The following is a 14,210-nucleotide window of genomic DNA, read 5'->3' as shown; positions in this document are numbered from 1 at the left end:
AATCCGCTGGGACCTCCCCAGAATCCAGAAAATTTTGGTAGATTACAACCAATGCATCCACTACCTCTACAGTCACTTCTTTTAAGACCCTCACATGCAAGCCATCAGGTCCAGCAGACTTGTCCGCCTTTAGTCCCATTATTTTACTGATCACTACTTTACTAGTGATAGTGATTGTATTAAGTTCCTTCCTCCCTATAGCCCCTTGATTATCCAGTATTGGGATGGTTTTAATGTCTTATACCGTGAAGACTGATACAAAATATTTGTTCAAAGTCTCTGCCTTTTCCCTGTTCCCCATTATTAATTCCCCAGTCTCATGCTATAAGTCATAAGTTATTTTAGCCATTCTTTTCCTTTTTATGTACCTGTAGAAACTTTTACCATCTGTTTTATATTTCGTGCTAGTTTGCTTTCATAAACTATCTTCCCTCTATATTATTTTTTTAGTTCTTTGCTGGCTTTTCAAAGTTTCACAATCCTCTGGCCTCCCACTAGTCTTGGCCATTTTGTTTGGCCTGCTTCCTGCGTGGGACACTTAATCCCATTTATTGAACCCTATCACCGTCAGAAAAAATTCAGGCATGCACCAAATGGTCACCCACAGTAATTTCAACTTTTGTCGGTAGTGTAAAATGGTGATATTGAATTGACATTCCCCCGTTCTATACTTTTCCCATTTTTTGGTTCATTAGAAGTGATGGAAATGAAAATGGGTCAACATTACATTCAAGTGTTTAGAACGGAAGCGATTGGTTATTCCTGCAATGTATGGTGCTGCAGAGGTAATAGTATTAACTCTACTTAGATTTGAAATTATGAACACACCAAATGTTAAGGGAAATAACCAGAAAATATATTAATACTAATGGGTATTATGGTTGACATTGCCTTTCATATTCAGCCTTTTATAGTGTTTTATTGTAATGTATGATTACATTAAGGGAAAAAATAGATCATTCACTTTCAATGCTGATATAACACATTATATTTGAATGACATTGTATGAACAAATAGTAGCTGGGCACAGGGACACACTGAAAATATACAATAATAGATTTATTAATACCTGGGATGGGAGGTAAATATCAACCACAATTCTGTTGTAAAGGTTTTATTAATTATATCTTCCCATTACAAAATATTCCAGTTCGAACATTTGTTAATCAAGTGAATGAATAAAAGATGTATTTAACACATTCCTAGGTATAGCACACAATAATCAAAACAACAACAACTCGCATTTATACAATGCATTAATGCAGTAAAACATCCCAAGGCACATCACAGAAATGTAATCAGACAAAAATTGAGGCTAGGCGATATTAGGAAATGTTGGCCACAGAGTTAGGTTTTAAGGAGTGTCTTAAAGGAGAATAGAAAGGCGGAAAGGTTTGGAGAGGGAATTTTACAGTTTAGGGCCTAGACAACTGAAGGCACAGCCACCAATTACATAGAATTATATTGAATATATAGCACAAAACAGCCATTCGGCCCAACTAGGCTGTGTTGATGTTTATACTCCACACAAGTCTCCTCCCATTCTGTGTAACTCATCTCATCCTTTCAGCATATATTTCTATTCCCTTTTACTCTCATGTACTCATCTAGTTTCCTTTTGAAAACATCAAGCTGTTTGCCTTAACCACTTCCCATGGTAGCGAGTTCCACATCTAACCATTACCTGAATAAAGAAATTTCTCCTTATTTGCCTATTGGATTTATCAGTGACTATCTTGTATTCATGGCCCCTAGTTTTGGATTCTCATACAAGTGGAAACATTCTCCCCACATCTACCCTGTCCCACCCATTTATAATTTTATAGACCTCTCTCTGGACTCCTCTAAGACTTCTCTTTTCTGAAAAAAACCTCAAGCTGTTCAATCTTTCCTGATAGATGTAATCTCTCAGTTCTGGTACCATTCTTGTAAATCTTTTTTGCACTTTCCCCAGTGCTTCTATGTCCCTTTTATAGTAGAAGCACCAGAACCATGCACAGTTTTCTAAGTGTGGCCGGACCAGGGCCCTATACAAGTTTAACATAACATAACTACTTTTCAATTCTATACTCCTATATATAAATCCCAATGCTTTGTTAGCATTTTTAATTACTTTGCTGACCTGCTGCTTTTAATGATTTGTTTACCTGTATTCGAAGATCCCTTTGCTATTTTACCCCTTTCAGTTTCTAATGATTTCTGCTTCATAAGTTCATGCCAACACTCCCTGCTATTCTATTATTTGCGCAGTCTCTGGCTTTGCTCCACTAGACTTTCTTAACAATCTGCAGTAAGCAGACTGTAGGTGTAGGTGATGTTTCTGCTTTTTCTACCAAACTCTATCAATGCACATTTATCCAAGTTAAAGTTCATTTTACCACTTAACTGCCCAGTCTGCAAGTTTTCTAATGTCTTCTTGTATTTGGTTGCTTTCTTCCACAGTGTTAGCTATACCCTCCAATTTGGTATCCTCTGCAAATTTTGATATGGTGGGGCAAAGATAGAGGCATGCACAAGAAGCCAGAATTAGATAAACAAAATTCTCAGAGGGCTGTAGGGCTGAAGGAGATTACAAAGTTAGGTAAGAGCAAGGAGAGAGGCCATAATGGGATTTGAAACACAAGGAAGATAATTGTTAAAGCCAGGTGTTTTTAAAATGCACAACTTCCATATGGCATTTCTTGTGTGCTACTTATTTTGTAGATATGCCTAAATTGCAGAAAATGCTTACTGTAGACTAGTTAGCTAACCAAATGGAGTCAAGTCAGAGATTGTGCAAATAATAGAATAGCAGAGAGAGTTGGCATGAAATTATGAAGCTGAAATCATTGTGGACGTAACTGTCAGTCATGCAATAAAGGCTCCCTGGGGGAGAAATCTGGGGGCGCTAACGGGGCGAAAACGATTTATCGCCCGGGGTGCGGGGCTGCTACCGCTCCCGCGAAATTCTGTGGGACTTACCAGAGGTGCAAGCCAGCCATACCCCCCTCTCACCGGTAGCACCCGGGCTGATGCGCTAGAGATGACGATGCAATTGTCGTGCGCAGTGACTCGTTTTTGCGTGAGGCCACCCCGGGTGATGCTCAAGCCAGCTGCACGGGTTGTGAACCGGGCCGCACCCCGCTCGTGGGGTGAAAATTAAAGAGGAGCTACGTGGCGCCACTTTTGTTCAATGTCTGACTTGCCTTGCGTTGACGATTTCACAGGGTCTGTTCCGCCATATTGCAGCCCGGCAATCCGCTTCTGTGCCAGGATGCTGCCAAGGCACCCCACTTCCCGGTGTAAAAATGATGGCCCTTTGCCCCATTGCAGAATTTGTAGCGTGCCCTCCCCTTTAACGGAAGAGGAGGGCCCCGTGCTCCCGCCAGCGCTACCCTGCGCTCCGCATAGCACTGGAAAATTCCCACGCTTAGCGTCCTGGTCCAGCCCCTGAGAGGAAGTGGAGCAGCCCAACATTGCGCTCCACTTCTTTTCGGGGGCGATAACCTCAATTTCACGGCTCGCCTCGGTGTTACCAAATTTCAGCCCCTCTGTATATTAATTCAAACAAAAGGGAAAGTCTCTGGGTGGGTGGAAGGCAGAAGTGATTAAATAACAAAAAGGATGATGATGCAAGGCAAAAGGGAGCGATGATGGGACAGGTAACGAAACAAAAGACGGGTCGAGAGAAGATGTAAGTGGTTACAGGTGAACAGCAGGGAGAGAGGGGAAGCATAGAAAATCTGGCAAAGAGGAGAAGGCTCACGTGGTTTGGGAATGTGACTGAAGAAAGCCAGTAGACCCTAGGGATGTGGACAGTAATAGAGCTCTTTAGTGGAGTACTCTACCAAGTGGACTACTGATGTAATAAAAATAAAAACCATGTGCTCTGCACAGTTGTTATTCAGCAGCCATGTTTGTGCAACTGTGTGTATTAGCTGTGTCTTAAGATACCACAGACTGGAGATGAGGATGCTGTTTTTGGAGTTCCTACCTGAAATTTTTATTGGTGGCTAATCCTACCAACTGTCGGAGAGACTGTTGGAGGTTCTTCGTTTTGCAGAAAAGTTAAAAAATTCAAGGTAAATTTCAAGCACACGTAGTTGAACTGTTGACGTTGCCAGAGTCCAGATGGCCGAGCTAAGGCGACTTGCAGGACAATGTGAGTTTGATGGCTACCTGGAGCAAATGCTCAGAGATTCTTTTGTACTGGGCATTGGCCACGAGACCACCGTATGAAAACTTTTGACTGTGGAGACACCGACCCTCAGTAAGGCCATTGTGATAGCACAGGTATTTATGTCCACCAGTGATAACACCAAACAAATCTCTCAGCACACAAGTGCTAGCAATGTTCATAAATTAACTGGAACGGTGTTTACGAACAGAAATGTACAGGGCAGAACAACTGCCAGCAGGCCTCAGGTGACCCAGATGACTCAGAGTCCGCAACAAAGGATGAATGCAAGGCAATTCACACCATTTTGGCGTTGTGGAGGTTTCCATTTAGCCCATTCATGCCACTTCAAAGGGTATGTTTGCAAGAGCTGTGGAACAATGGGGCACCTCCAACGAGCTTGCAGATGAGCTGCAAGCTCTGCAAATCCTGCTAACCACCACGTGGCAAAGCAAGATCGGTCCATGATGGACCAAAACAATTTCGAGCCTCAGAGAGAGTAAGCAGATGCTGAAGTACACAGGGTGCACACATTTTCGACGAAATGTCCACCTATAATGCTAAACGTAAAATGGAATGACTTACCCGTAGCCATGGAACTGGACACAGGCGCTAGCCAATCCAACATGAGTAAAAAGATGTTTGAGAGACTGTGGTGCAACAAGGCATTCAGACCAGCCCTGAGACCCATCCACACAAATCTGAGAATGTACACCAAGAGCTTATCACTGTCCTGGACAGTGCCATGGCCAGGAAATCGAACCCATCATGCCCAACAGCCCAGCAAGGCCAGGCCCACCCAGCAGCCCTGCAGGGCCAACAACACGCCAGCCCAGCGAGGGCACAGCCAACACACCAGAACAGACATTTGTACCGAGGTGGTCCACCAGGGAAAGAAAGGCTTCCGACCGCCTCACCTTGTAAATAGTTTTCACTTTGACTTTGGCGGGGGAGTGATGTTGTGTATCTATAAAGCATGCACTTCCATGTTCCGCCACCAGGGAGTGCATTCCCTGAAGTCCCAAGGGATCCCAGCATCCCTTGGGAGCACTGTACATAAGCCGGCCCCTGAGGCCTGTTACTCACTCTGGAGTGTCTTAATAAAGACTGAAGTCACTATTACATTAACCTCCCTGTGTGCAGTCTCATCTGTGTTAGGAACTCAACACCTCCCACCTCCCAATGGCTAAATCTGACTAGGTTAAACTCTTAGGCAACAGGATTAATGCTCACCAATCCTCTTATTGACAGTTATTGGTGGTTCGCGGTTTCAGGGTTTGCTGGACTCTGTAGTTTCGGCTTGCCGTCCCCCAAACATTGTGGAAGACTTCTCACTGTGTAGTTTTCAGTTGGGTGGTGTCCGCTGATGCGGTAGGGTGCGTATTGCATTTAAGGGGTAAGTACCCACTTTCTTCCTTCAGCAGTAAGTTTTAAAATTCTTTTCGGTAATGTTTTACCCGTTGATAGCTCAGGGATAGCTTGTAGAGTGGAAACAGCTTGCGAATCTTCGGGTTTTCGTCGAGTTGACTTCGGTTTGGAAATCATTGGTCGCGGTGGCTCAATATTACCAATTTGGTTGCTGGGAATATCTTGGTGGTTGTTACATGAGCTTCTTGCTGCCACTGCATGCTTGGTGTCCTGCGATGTTGTCTTGGTTGATGTTCTGAAGAACCAGGTTAACGAAAGCTGGTGTGCTGATCTCGAAGTCTGCCAGGTCTGAAGCATACGAAGCTGGTGTAGAAGCAAAAGTGAGTTTTTGGCTGCAAAACAGGGCCTCAATTATACTTTGAGAGCCTTTCTAATCTGCGCGCCAAATCAAATCCGATTCTTTGTCTTAGTTTTGGCGGGCTTGTTATTTCTTTGTTAAATTTTGGTGGGCTCGTTAACGATAACTTGTTTAGGATGTGTTGATCTGTTGAATTCGAGTTGCGATTGTAAAAATTGTTTTTGGTGTTTACATTGTCTGCCTAGGCCTGGGTTTTCCATGCAGGCCGGATAGATGATTAACATTATGCATGTGCTGGATGGGTTTTATGCTTAGAGCTATGGCTGGCTATGTCTGGGTCAATTGTTGCTATGTTAATGTCTCCTAGGGAGCAGAGTTTTGGAGTTTACACAGTTCCCCAGACAATTTGTTTAGCTCCAATATCCCAGACAGCTCCAATACCCAAAAAACTGGCTTCTTTAGAGGTTAGTATTCCCCTGGTTTCGCAGCCCTTTCCCCTTGCAGACCCATGCATCTTTTAAAATCCCAACGTTCATTTTAAGCGAGTCCCAAATGATTCTTCCTTAGGGTTTCTTCACACAGAGGGGGACTCTTTGAATTTTGAGAAAACTTTGAGTTGTACAGCCTCCCCTGTGATACTCTACATGCTAGAGTATCATACTAAGTGAGCAAAATTCTTGATTCCCGAGAGCCAACTTTCCCCTGTAGTTATCTAGCTGAAACTTAAACATACATTCCCCTTTTGAAATGTAATGCAGTTTACAGGCAAATATTGTCATTCCGATTACATTACAGCATAGAGTGGGTCTGACGCCCCTCCATTACTCCGGTTTTACAGACATAAAAGTACACAGTCAAAACACACAAGTAATACTCTTACAACAGTTGACCTCTGTGTTTTTACAGCAGGTAAAATCACAAAAACAAATCAGACATTACAATATGGTGTTGCCCTTCCCGATGCGATCCCCAAGTTTGGCCAGGGAGCGTACAGCACCCTTTGGTGCCGGACTCAATGGCCTCTGCTGCTCACTCGGCAAGTAATACACCACAAGTAGAGAATAATTGCGAGTTGACAGACAACTAACACATGGGAAGCTATTCAGACCTCGGCTGGGACTTCTCTATGTTTCTGAAAATGTCCCATCAAGGTGGAATTGTGATCTCCAGAATTTTCCTCCCTATCTCAATTGTTTTTTGTTCTAGAGTGTAGAAATGTTTCTGTGAGATTACTACAGCTTTCAGTGGAGCAGTAAGATGTTCGGGCAGAGGGGGGATTTCGTAGTCAAAATGTGCAACATAATCTTGCAGGTTTGTGATGTTTTCACTTACACTGAGGTGAACAGTGGAGGGTCCAGGGATGGGGACAATCTGTTCCTGGGCCACTTGAATTTCTGCCTACAAAAACTGCTGTCACTGCCCGGACACCAAAAGTGTTGTCCATGTTGGTAGTGGGGCGCACTGGTGGTGACACAATATGTCCCACCCCCTAGTATGCTACCTGTGGGGGAACATGATCTTGTGCTATTACCTCCATGGTACAGTTGATAGACTGTGCGCCAGCAGCTTTAAACCCACACTGGTTTAGAATAGGCGTTCAAGTGCTGGGGACACAGAATTATGTGTGCACCCCGGCTCCAGCACCCGGAGAGGTCCTGTCATAGCGTGCTCCCACTTTATGACATAAGGTGGGACTGCTGTGAAATGAATGTGTGCACCTCCTTGAATGACTCCAATGTACTCCACCCTGTATACCGGTGCAGGTCGGGCCGTCCCATTCATGACCGGCATCCTTAGTACTATCCCCATGATGGTGTGATTAGAACGCCCGCAATCCACTGGGACAGAGTAGCCTTCAGAAGCTAGGCGGAGCTGGCACAGGCTTAGTGAATTACTATATGGGTGGAGGGCTGTGAGGTGCTTGTTGCGGATCCAGGAAGGGACTAAACCTTGTTTTACATCCTCCAGGTTGTTGCGGTCCTCGCCCAACAACCATGCCCCGTACAGCACCCACACCTCATTCTGGTCTGAAGCATTCCTATCCTCCCATATGAGTGCATTCACCGTTTGTGCATGCCTTTCCAGCTCAACAATGATCTCTTTTAAATGGACCGTCATAGCCTGGTCCTCATGTAACTCTGAGCCCACCACTGTGTTTTCTTCTTTTAGGACCTTTCGTAGTTGGTTCTTTAAAATATTTATTTGTGTTTGCAGTTCTATATCGTCCATACTATTTATCACAGAGGATCCTGTATTATATACAGTAAAAATGTCGTTCCAGGTTCCCCTTCTTTGTCTCCTCGTGCCCATAGTGTTCCCAGCGTGTAGGGCACATAAATCTGCTTTATCTATGTTGCCAAAATCTAACTCGTAAAATTTCTTCAACATTTCTCTGAGTAGGGCCTGGTATATCAGCTCTGTTTCCTTCGGGCACCAGTCAGATAAGTGCACCTCGGTATGCTTTAAAATAACTGAAGCTACCGCATAGTGTACCCCCTGGTATAACACCTTTTCGGTCGGTACCAATACTAATCCGTTCCGAGTCCATTGGTGGTGGTAGGGCACCTCTCTATTACTGTCTGTACTGTCGTGGTCATGGGCAGGGGTTTCTTAATGCGTGCTACAAGTTCGGTGGCATTGATTGGGAGCAGGGAATGTGGGGCCGGACATGCGTATCGGCTTGAATTCCACCCCATCCCCTTCCCGACATCTCGCCATTGCCTGGCGAAGGCGATCGATATGCCTGCGGGACAGACCCTCTCTGATCCCCACATACATATCCCCTGTTCCGACTCCCACCACTTGTCCCAACACACACTCACTCCTCCCTGTGTTCCCGTGATGGTCCGGTAACTATCGTTACCGAGTCGTTCCCAGTCAGTTCCCTGGTCCCCCGCGTCCTTGCTCAGCTTCCTGAGCCACCACCATCTATCCAGGGAAATCTGTCCTTTTCCTTCCATAACACTGACCCGCACAGCAACGACCCACATCCTGGGGCATGGGATGGAAGCTTCCCCGTAAGTAAACCCCGCCTGGCTGGAGTATCGAGTGGAGTTAGACCCCAGCCACCCTGGCCACCTTCCCTTGTGGAAACAAACGGCGAGCTCTTCCACACCCGGGGTGCCACCCCCTGCAGTTACGATCGGTGCTCTCGCTCCCGAGCACCCATAAATAAGAATTCTTCCATGTCACCTCGGTCGCCGATGCTCACCCCCATCAGGGCGAGCAGGAGAAGAACCCTTTTCATGTCAATCTCCTTCCTATAGTGACATTTAAAACAGATAGCCCAGCCCTGAGAAAAAGTCTCTGGCTTGACAAAAGGTGATTGAGTTCCAACTTAAGCTTATTTCTTCACGGGAACTGAATAAAGTCTTTAAATAACTGAGCTGTCTACATCCCAGTTTCTGCATTGGAGCTTTAACTTCTGTCTCTTGGTCAGTTAGCTTCATAATCGGCACTGTAGCTTTGTCCAGAATTTTAACCTTTTTGTCATCGTAGTACCTCCTCTAATATCTGCAAAGATGGGTTCTTTCATTACTCCCGAATGGGATATGTGGTACTCCCAAATACTACCAGGTCTAGGTCACTAGTTGGACATCAGCTGCCGGCCAAAATACCTTCATTAACCGATTTTAAAAAAATTCATCTCACTACTTCTATACGCATGGCATCTTCTTGAGGTCATGGTGACCTGGAATTCCTAAAATCTTAACTTAACTAAAACTCTTAAACATTCTTAAATGCATATCGTACTATTATATACATGTGCCACCCGTCTCCGGCTGCCTGAATGGCTGGTGGTAAGGTGGCCTGTACCGCAGGACCCAGAGTGTCCTGACCGGAGGTGTGTCTGAGCCCCACATTATCGGGGGAATGGCCCCTCCGGTGCTACAGCACACTGCCCCTTTAGGTGTGGCTGCTGAGTTCATTTCGTTAACTGTGGGTTCTGTACAGCTAGAGGCTGCAGGTTGGGGACTCTCAGTTGGTGGCTGGTCCACCATTATCTCTCCCATGAGTCCCTCAACGCCGAAGGCTGCTGGCTGGGGTCCCTGTCCGTAGACTGATCCCTGATTTTGGGTATTCTTTTATGGATGGCAAACCTCCCGGGGCTGACCCACTGAAACTGGGGTGCTGGTGACCACGGTGTCTTCGGCCATGGTGTGCGGGGAGTCCTTCTTAAGGCTCTGGTTACTGGGGATGCGTCCAAGTCCCAAATGTTTCGGGGGAATAGCTCCTCCAGTAATACAGTTCATCGCCCCTATTGGTACAGTCTGTGAGTCTGCAACGTCCCCTGTGGGCTTTCCACAGTCAGAGGCTGCTGGCTGAGGATCCCTGTCCCTGGAACGGTTCACTGTTCCTGGCTGCCCCTTGCGTTTAGCAGTTATCCCGGGATTAAACAGTTTACACTGGTATATGTGGAACCACTTTGTACGGCGGGGCATCTTTATGGCATAGACCATGGGGCTTGCCTTGTTGACAATGTGGTACGGCCCCATGTACAGTGCATCAAAAGCCCCTAGTCGAGCGTAGTTCCTTACCATAACCTGGTCCCCTATCTCCCATTCATGGTGTTTGCGGGGCTCTAGCAGCAGTCGGTTGCTTCGATGCTGTTTTCCCATGTTGTTAGCGGCCTGCCAGTGAATCTGTTTAAGGTGTTCAAACAGATTCCTGACAAAGCTGTCCCGGCTCGCTTCCCTGAGCTGACCTTCCATGAACCCGGGGCGAGTACATGGTTGGGGGTACGCATGACTCTGCCGGTCATGAGCTCGTACGGAGAGTACCCGTGCTCTTTGACTGGCTGGCATGGATCCCCATGAGGACCAGCGGCAAGACCTCCACCCATTTCTTGGGTGAGTCCCCCGTCTCCTTTCGTAGCCTTTCTTTGATAGTGTGGTTTAAACGCTCCACATATCTGGATGACTGCGGGTTGTGGGCGACAAGCCATTTCCCCTCAATGCCGAGCACCTTAAGGATCTCCTGCATCACCTGCCTGGTGAAGTGACTCCCTTGGTCAGATTCCACATACTAGGGTAGCCCCCATCGGGAGAACACTTCCCTGACCAGGATCCTAGCTGTTCCCAATGCTGTAGCTATATGGCATGGGAAGGCTTCCACCCACATAGTGAACACATCCACCAATACTGGGCGATGGGTAGGGGCCCGATGTAATCGGCTGGATCGACTGCCAGGGTCCTTCTGCGCTCCTGATATGTCCCACAGACACCTTCCTTTTCTGGGGGTCAGGGTTGTTGGCAGCGCACACCAGACAGCCGGCGGAGAACTCGCGGACATCTTCTCTGAGTCCCGGCCACCACCCTGCCTGTTCCATCCGTTGCCAAGTGGTCTCAGGTCCGGGGTGTCCTGCTCCTGGTCCCTCATGGGCCAGCTGGAGGAACTCTCTCCGATGTTGTCGCGGTACCACCCATTGCTTCCCCCTGAACAACATGCCTTCTTTAATGGCAATAGCTGCGGCACTGTACGGGCCATCTACCTTTCCCCCTTTAGCTAGTGTGTTCAGGAAAGTTTGAGGACGGGGTCTTGGGTCTGAACCGTTTTCAGGTCCGGGGGCAATGCTACCCCTGCCCTTCCTGTCGTCCCAATCCCGCCCTTAACCGCTGCAATGGAGCTTGGGTTATACGGGTCCCAGAGCTTGCCCGTGTGAGCACCTTGCTTGGACAACATGTCAGCCTGCTGGTTTCCCTCGCTACGGGGTTCAGTGGTTGAATGTGCCTTCACTTTGTGTATATAGACCTTCCCTTCCTCCCCTACGGCGGCCATGATCTTTTCCAGTAAAGGCTTAATTGCCAGGGGTCTCCCGTCTGCAGATGTGTATCCGCGACGGGACCAGATAGCCAGGTATTCCGTACACGAATTGCATGTGAACATGCTATTCGAGCAAATCGTGTATGGGGTAGGGAATTCCTCGGGGTGTGTGACCACGTACACCACCGCCGACAGTTCAGCGTGCTGGGCACTCATGGTACTGGGGAGTTTAATCAACAGGACAATGCCTGCCTCTGGGTCATAAACCCAGCATGCCTGTGAGTCGTTCGCCCGCAGATACAGTGCTTGAACCGTCCACATAGATCTCGCGGCCTGTGGTGTATAACCCGGCCCGAAAACCTATGTTAACTCCCCATACCCCTTCTATGGGCTGTCCCTGGATAGATCATGTTGGCCGCGAGCCTTGGCTCGCAGAGATCTTTTACACTTAAGTCCATCTGGGAGAGGAGTAGGGTCCAGCAAGCAATGCGGGCACTGCTCGCTGTCCTGTCCTTGATTCTCCCATCCAGGAGCATCTGGGTGGGCGTGTGATGGGTAAGGAATGTGATATGGGACCCCCCTGTGAAGATCAATGATCTTTTCACAGCCCAGTGAGTGACTAGGAGGTGCCTCTCACAGTTGGAGTACCCCTTCTCCACGTCAGTGAGTATCCTGGATGAGTAAACCACTGGTCTCAGCCGGCCGTGCCACTCCTGGAGCAGTACTGCACTCAAATTGTCCCCGCTGGCTGCTACCTCCAGGAAAAACTCCTTCCCCCCATCAATAGCCTCTAAAGCCGGAGCGGTCTGCAGGTCTTTCTTGAGTTGGATAAATGCTGCCTCGCAACCCTCGTCCCAATCCCACTCCACTCCCTTGTGGAGGAGTCGGAGCAGAGGGGCTGCTGTGGCTGTATAATCCTCAATGAAATCTCTGCAGTACCTAGTTAGCCCTAGAAAAGATCTTACCCCTGTTACTGTGTTGGGGGCTGGTAACTCCTGCACTGCTTCCCTTCTAACTTTGTCAATGGCTCTTTCCCCAGCGCGCACAGTCAGTCCCAGGAATTTTACTTTCTTCTGGCCAATCTGTGCCTTCTTGGGATTAACTTTAAACCCTTCCTCCTTCAGCAGCTCCAACAGCTCAGCCAGCAGTGGGCCATGCTCCTCCCCCTCATCGGTGAATAGGAGCAGGTCGTCCACATACTGTACCAACTGCTGGGGTCTGCTGAAGCTCTTTAAACAATTAGCCATACATTAATGAAAAATGCTAGAGCTGTTGTGGAAGCCTTGAGGGAGACAGTTCCAAGTGTATTGCTGACCTTTAAAGGCAAAGGCAAACTTGTACTGGTCTTCTCTTCGTAAAGGGATGGACCAAAACCCGTTGGAAATATCCAGCACCATGAATGTGGTCGCGAAGGCTGGGATACTTCCAATGAGGTCAGCGATGGCAGGAACTGTGGGTGCACAGGGGATGTTAGTGTTGAGCACTCGATAATCCACCGTGGCTCTCCAGGAGTTGTCTGGTTTCCTAACCGGCCACAATGGAGAGTTCACATGGGTGGCTATTGGTCTCAATACCCCCTGCTTAACCAAAGAACCCAAGGCTGTTTCCATATCTGCCTCCGCCTCCCTGGGGAAATTGTACTGCTTTTGCGGTCGCGTCATGGGGTCCTCATCTACGCTAACCTCAACCCCATTTACCCTTCCACAGTCGTGTTTGTGGGTGGCAATAGCTACAAGGTATGCCCTCACACACTCTTGGTATTACATCAGAGTGTTACTGACCAGCGATTCGAGGTCGTAACCCTCCTTTGGCTTCATGGTACACATCGTCCCTTTGCCCCGTTTTTCTGGGATAACCACCACCTCACTTTCCTGTCCCGTATATACTGCCCCCCAAAAACAGTGGTTCCTTAAATCCACTAGAATCCCTTGGCCCATAATAAAATCAGCCCCCAGGATCCCCTTCCCTTGCTGCTCCCACTTCATTAGGACACAAGTCCACTTGGTGTGGAGTGTTCCTAAATGAATAGAGAGCGGAACGGAGAATGAGCCAGCCTGCTCGTTGCCTGTGAAACCCACTAAGCTGCATGAGACCCCGTTAGACAGAGGTGAGGCGGCAGGGTTATCTGCCTAGACAAGGGTGCTTGATGCACCGGTATCCAGCAGATAAATCCTCTTCACCTTCTCCACCTCCAAATGAACGGTCGGTCTCCTCCATGCAGCGTACTCGAGGGAACACTTGTGAACAGGCTGCGCCTGTTCTAGTCACCGTCCTGGATGGGATGGGGCAGATGGGATTACAGTACCGGTGGTGGCTGCTACCCTCCCAGGGCCATCTAGTACTGTTCGGAGCGCAGTCATAAATGTGTCGAACGTGTGGGGACAGACTGGTTTCCTGGTCTCAGTCTTTAAGGTAAGGGCTGGAAATTCTTCCCTGCGCTGCTCTTCCATGGATTCCTTCAATCCTTTCTCCAGTGCCCACTCTTCCCGCACCCGAAGCAGTTACGCTTCGTATTGAAGGGGTTGCCCCCTTCCTGTTGCCATTCCTTCTTCTCCTGACTAGGTC

This window comes from Pristiophorus japonicus, chromosome 10 (assembly GCF_044704955.1).
Source record: "Pristiophorus japonicus isolate sPriJap1 chromosome 10, sPriJap1.hap1, whole genome shotgun sequence".
In the NCBI taxonomy this organism is placed as follows: Eukaryota; Metazoa; Chordata; class Chondrichthyes; family Pristiophoridae; genus Pristiophorus; species Pristiophorus japonicus.
The sequence above is the reverse complement of the archived record's forward strand: the minus strand, read 5'-3'. Positions refer to the sequence as shown.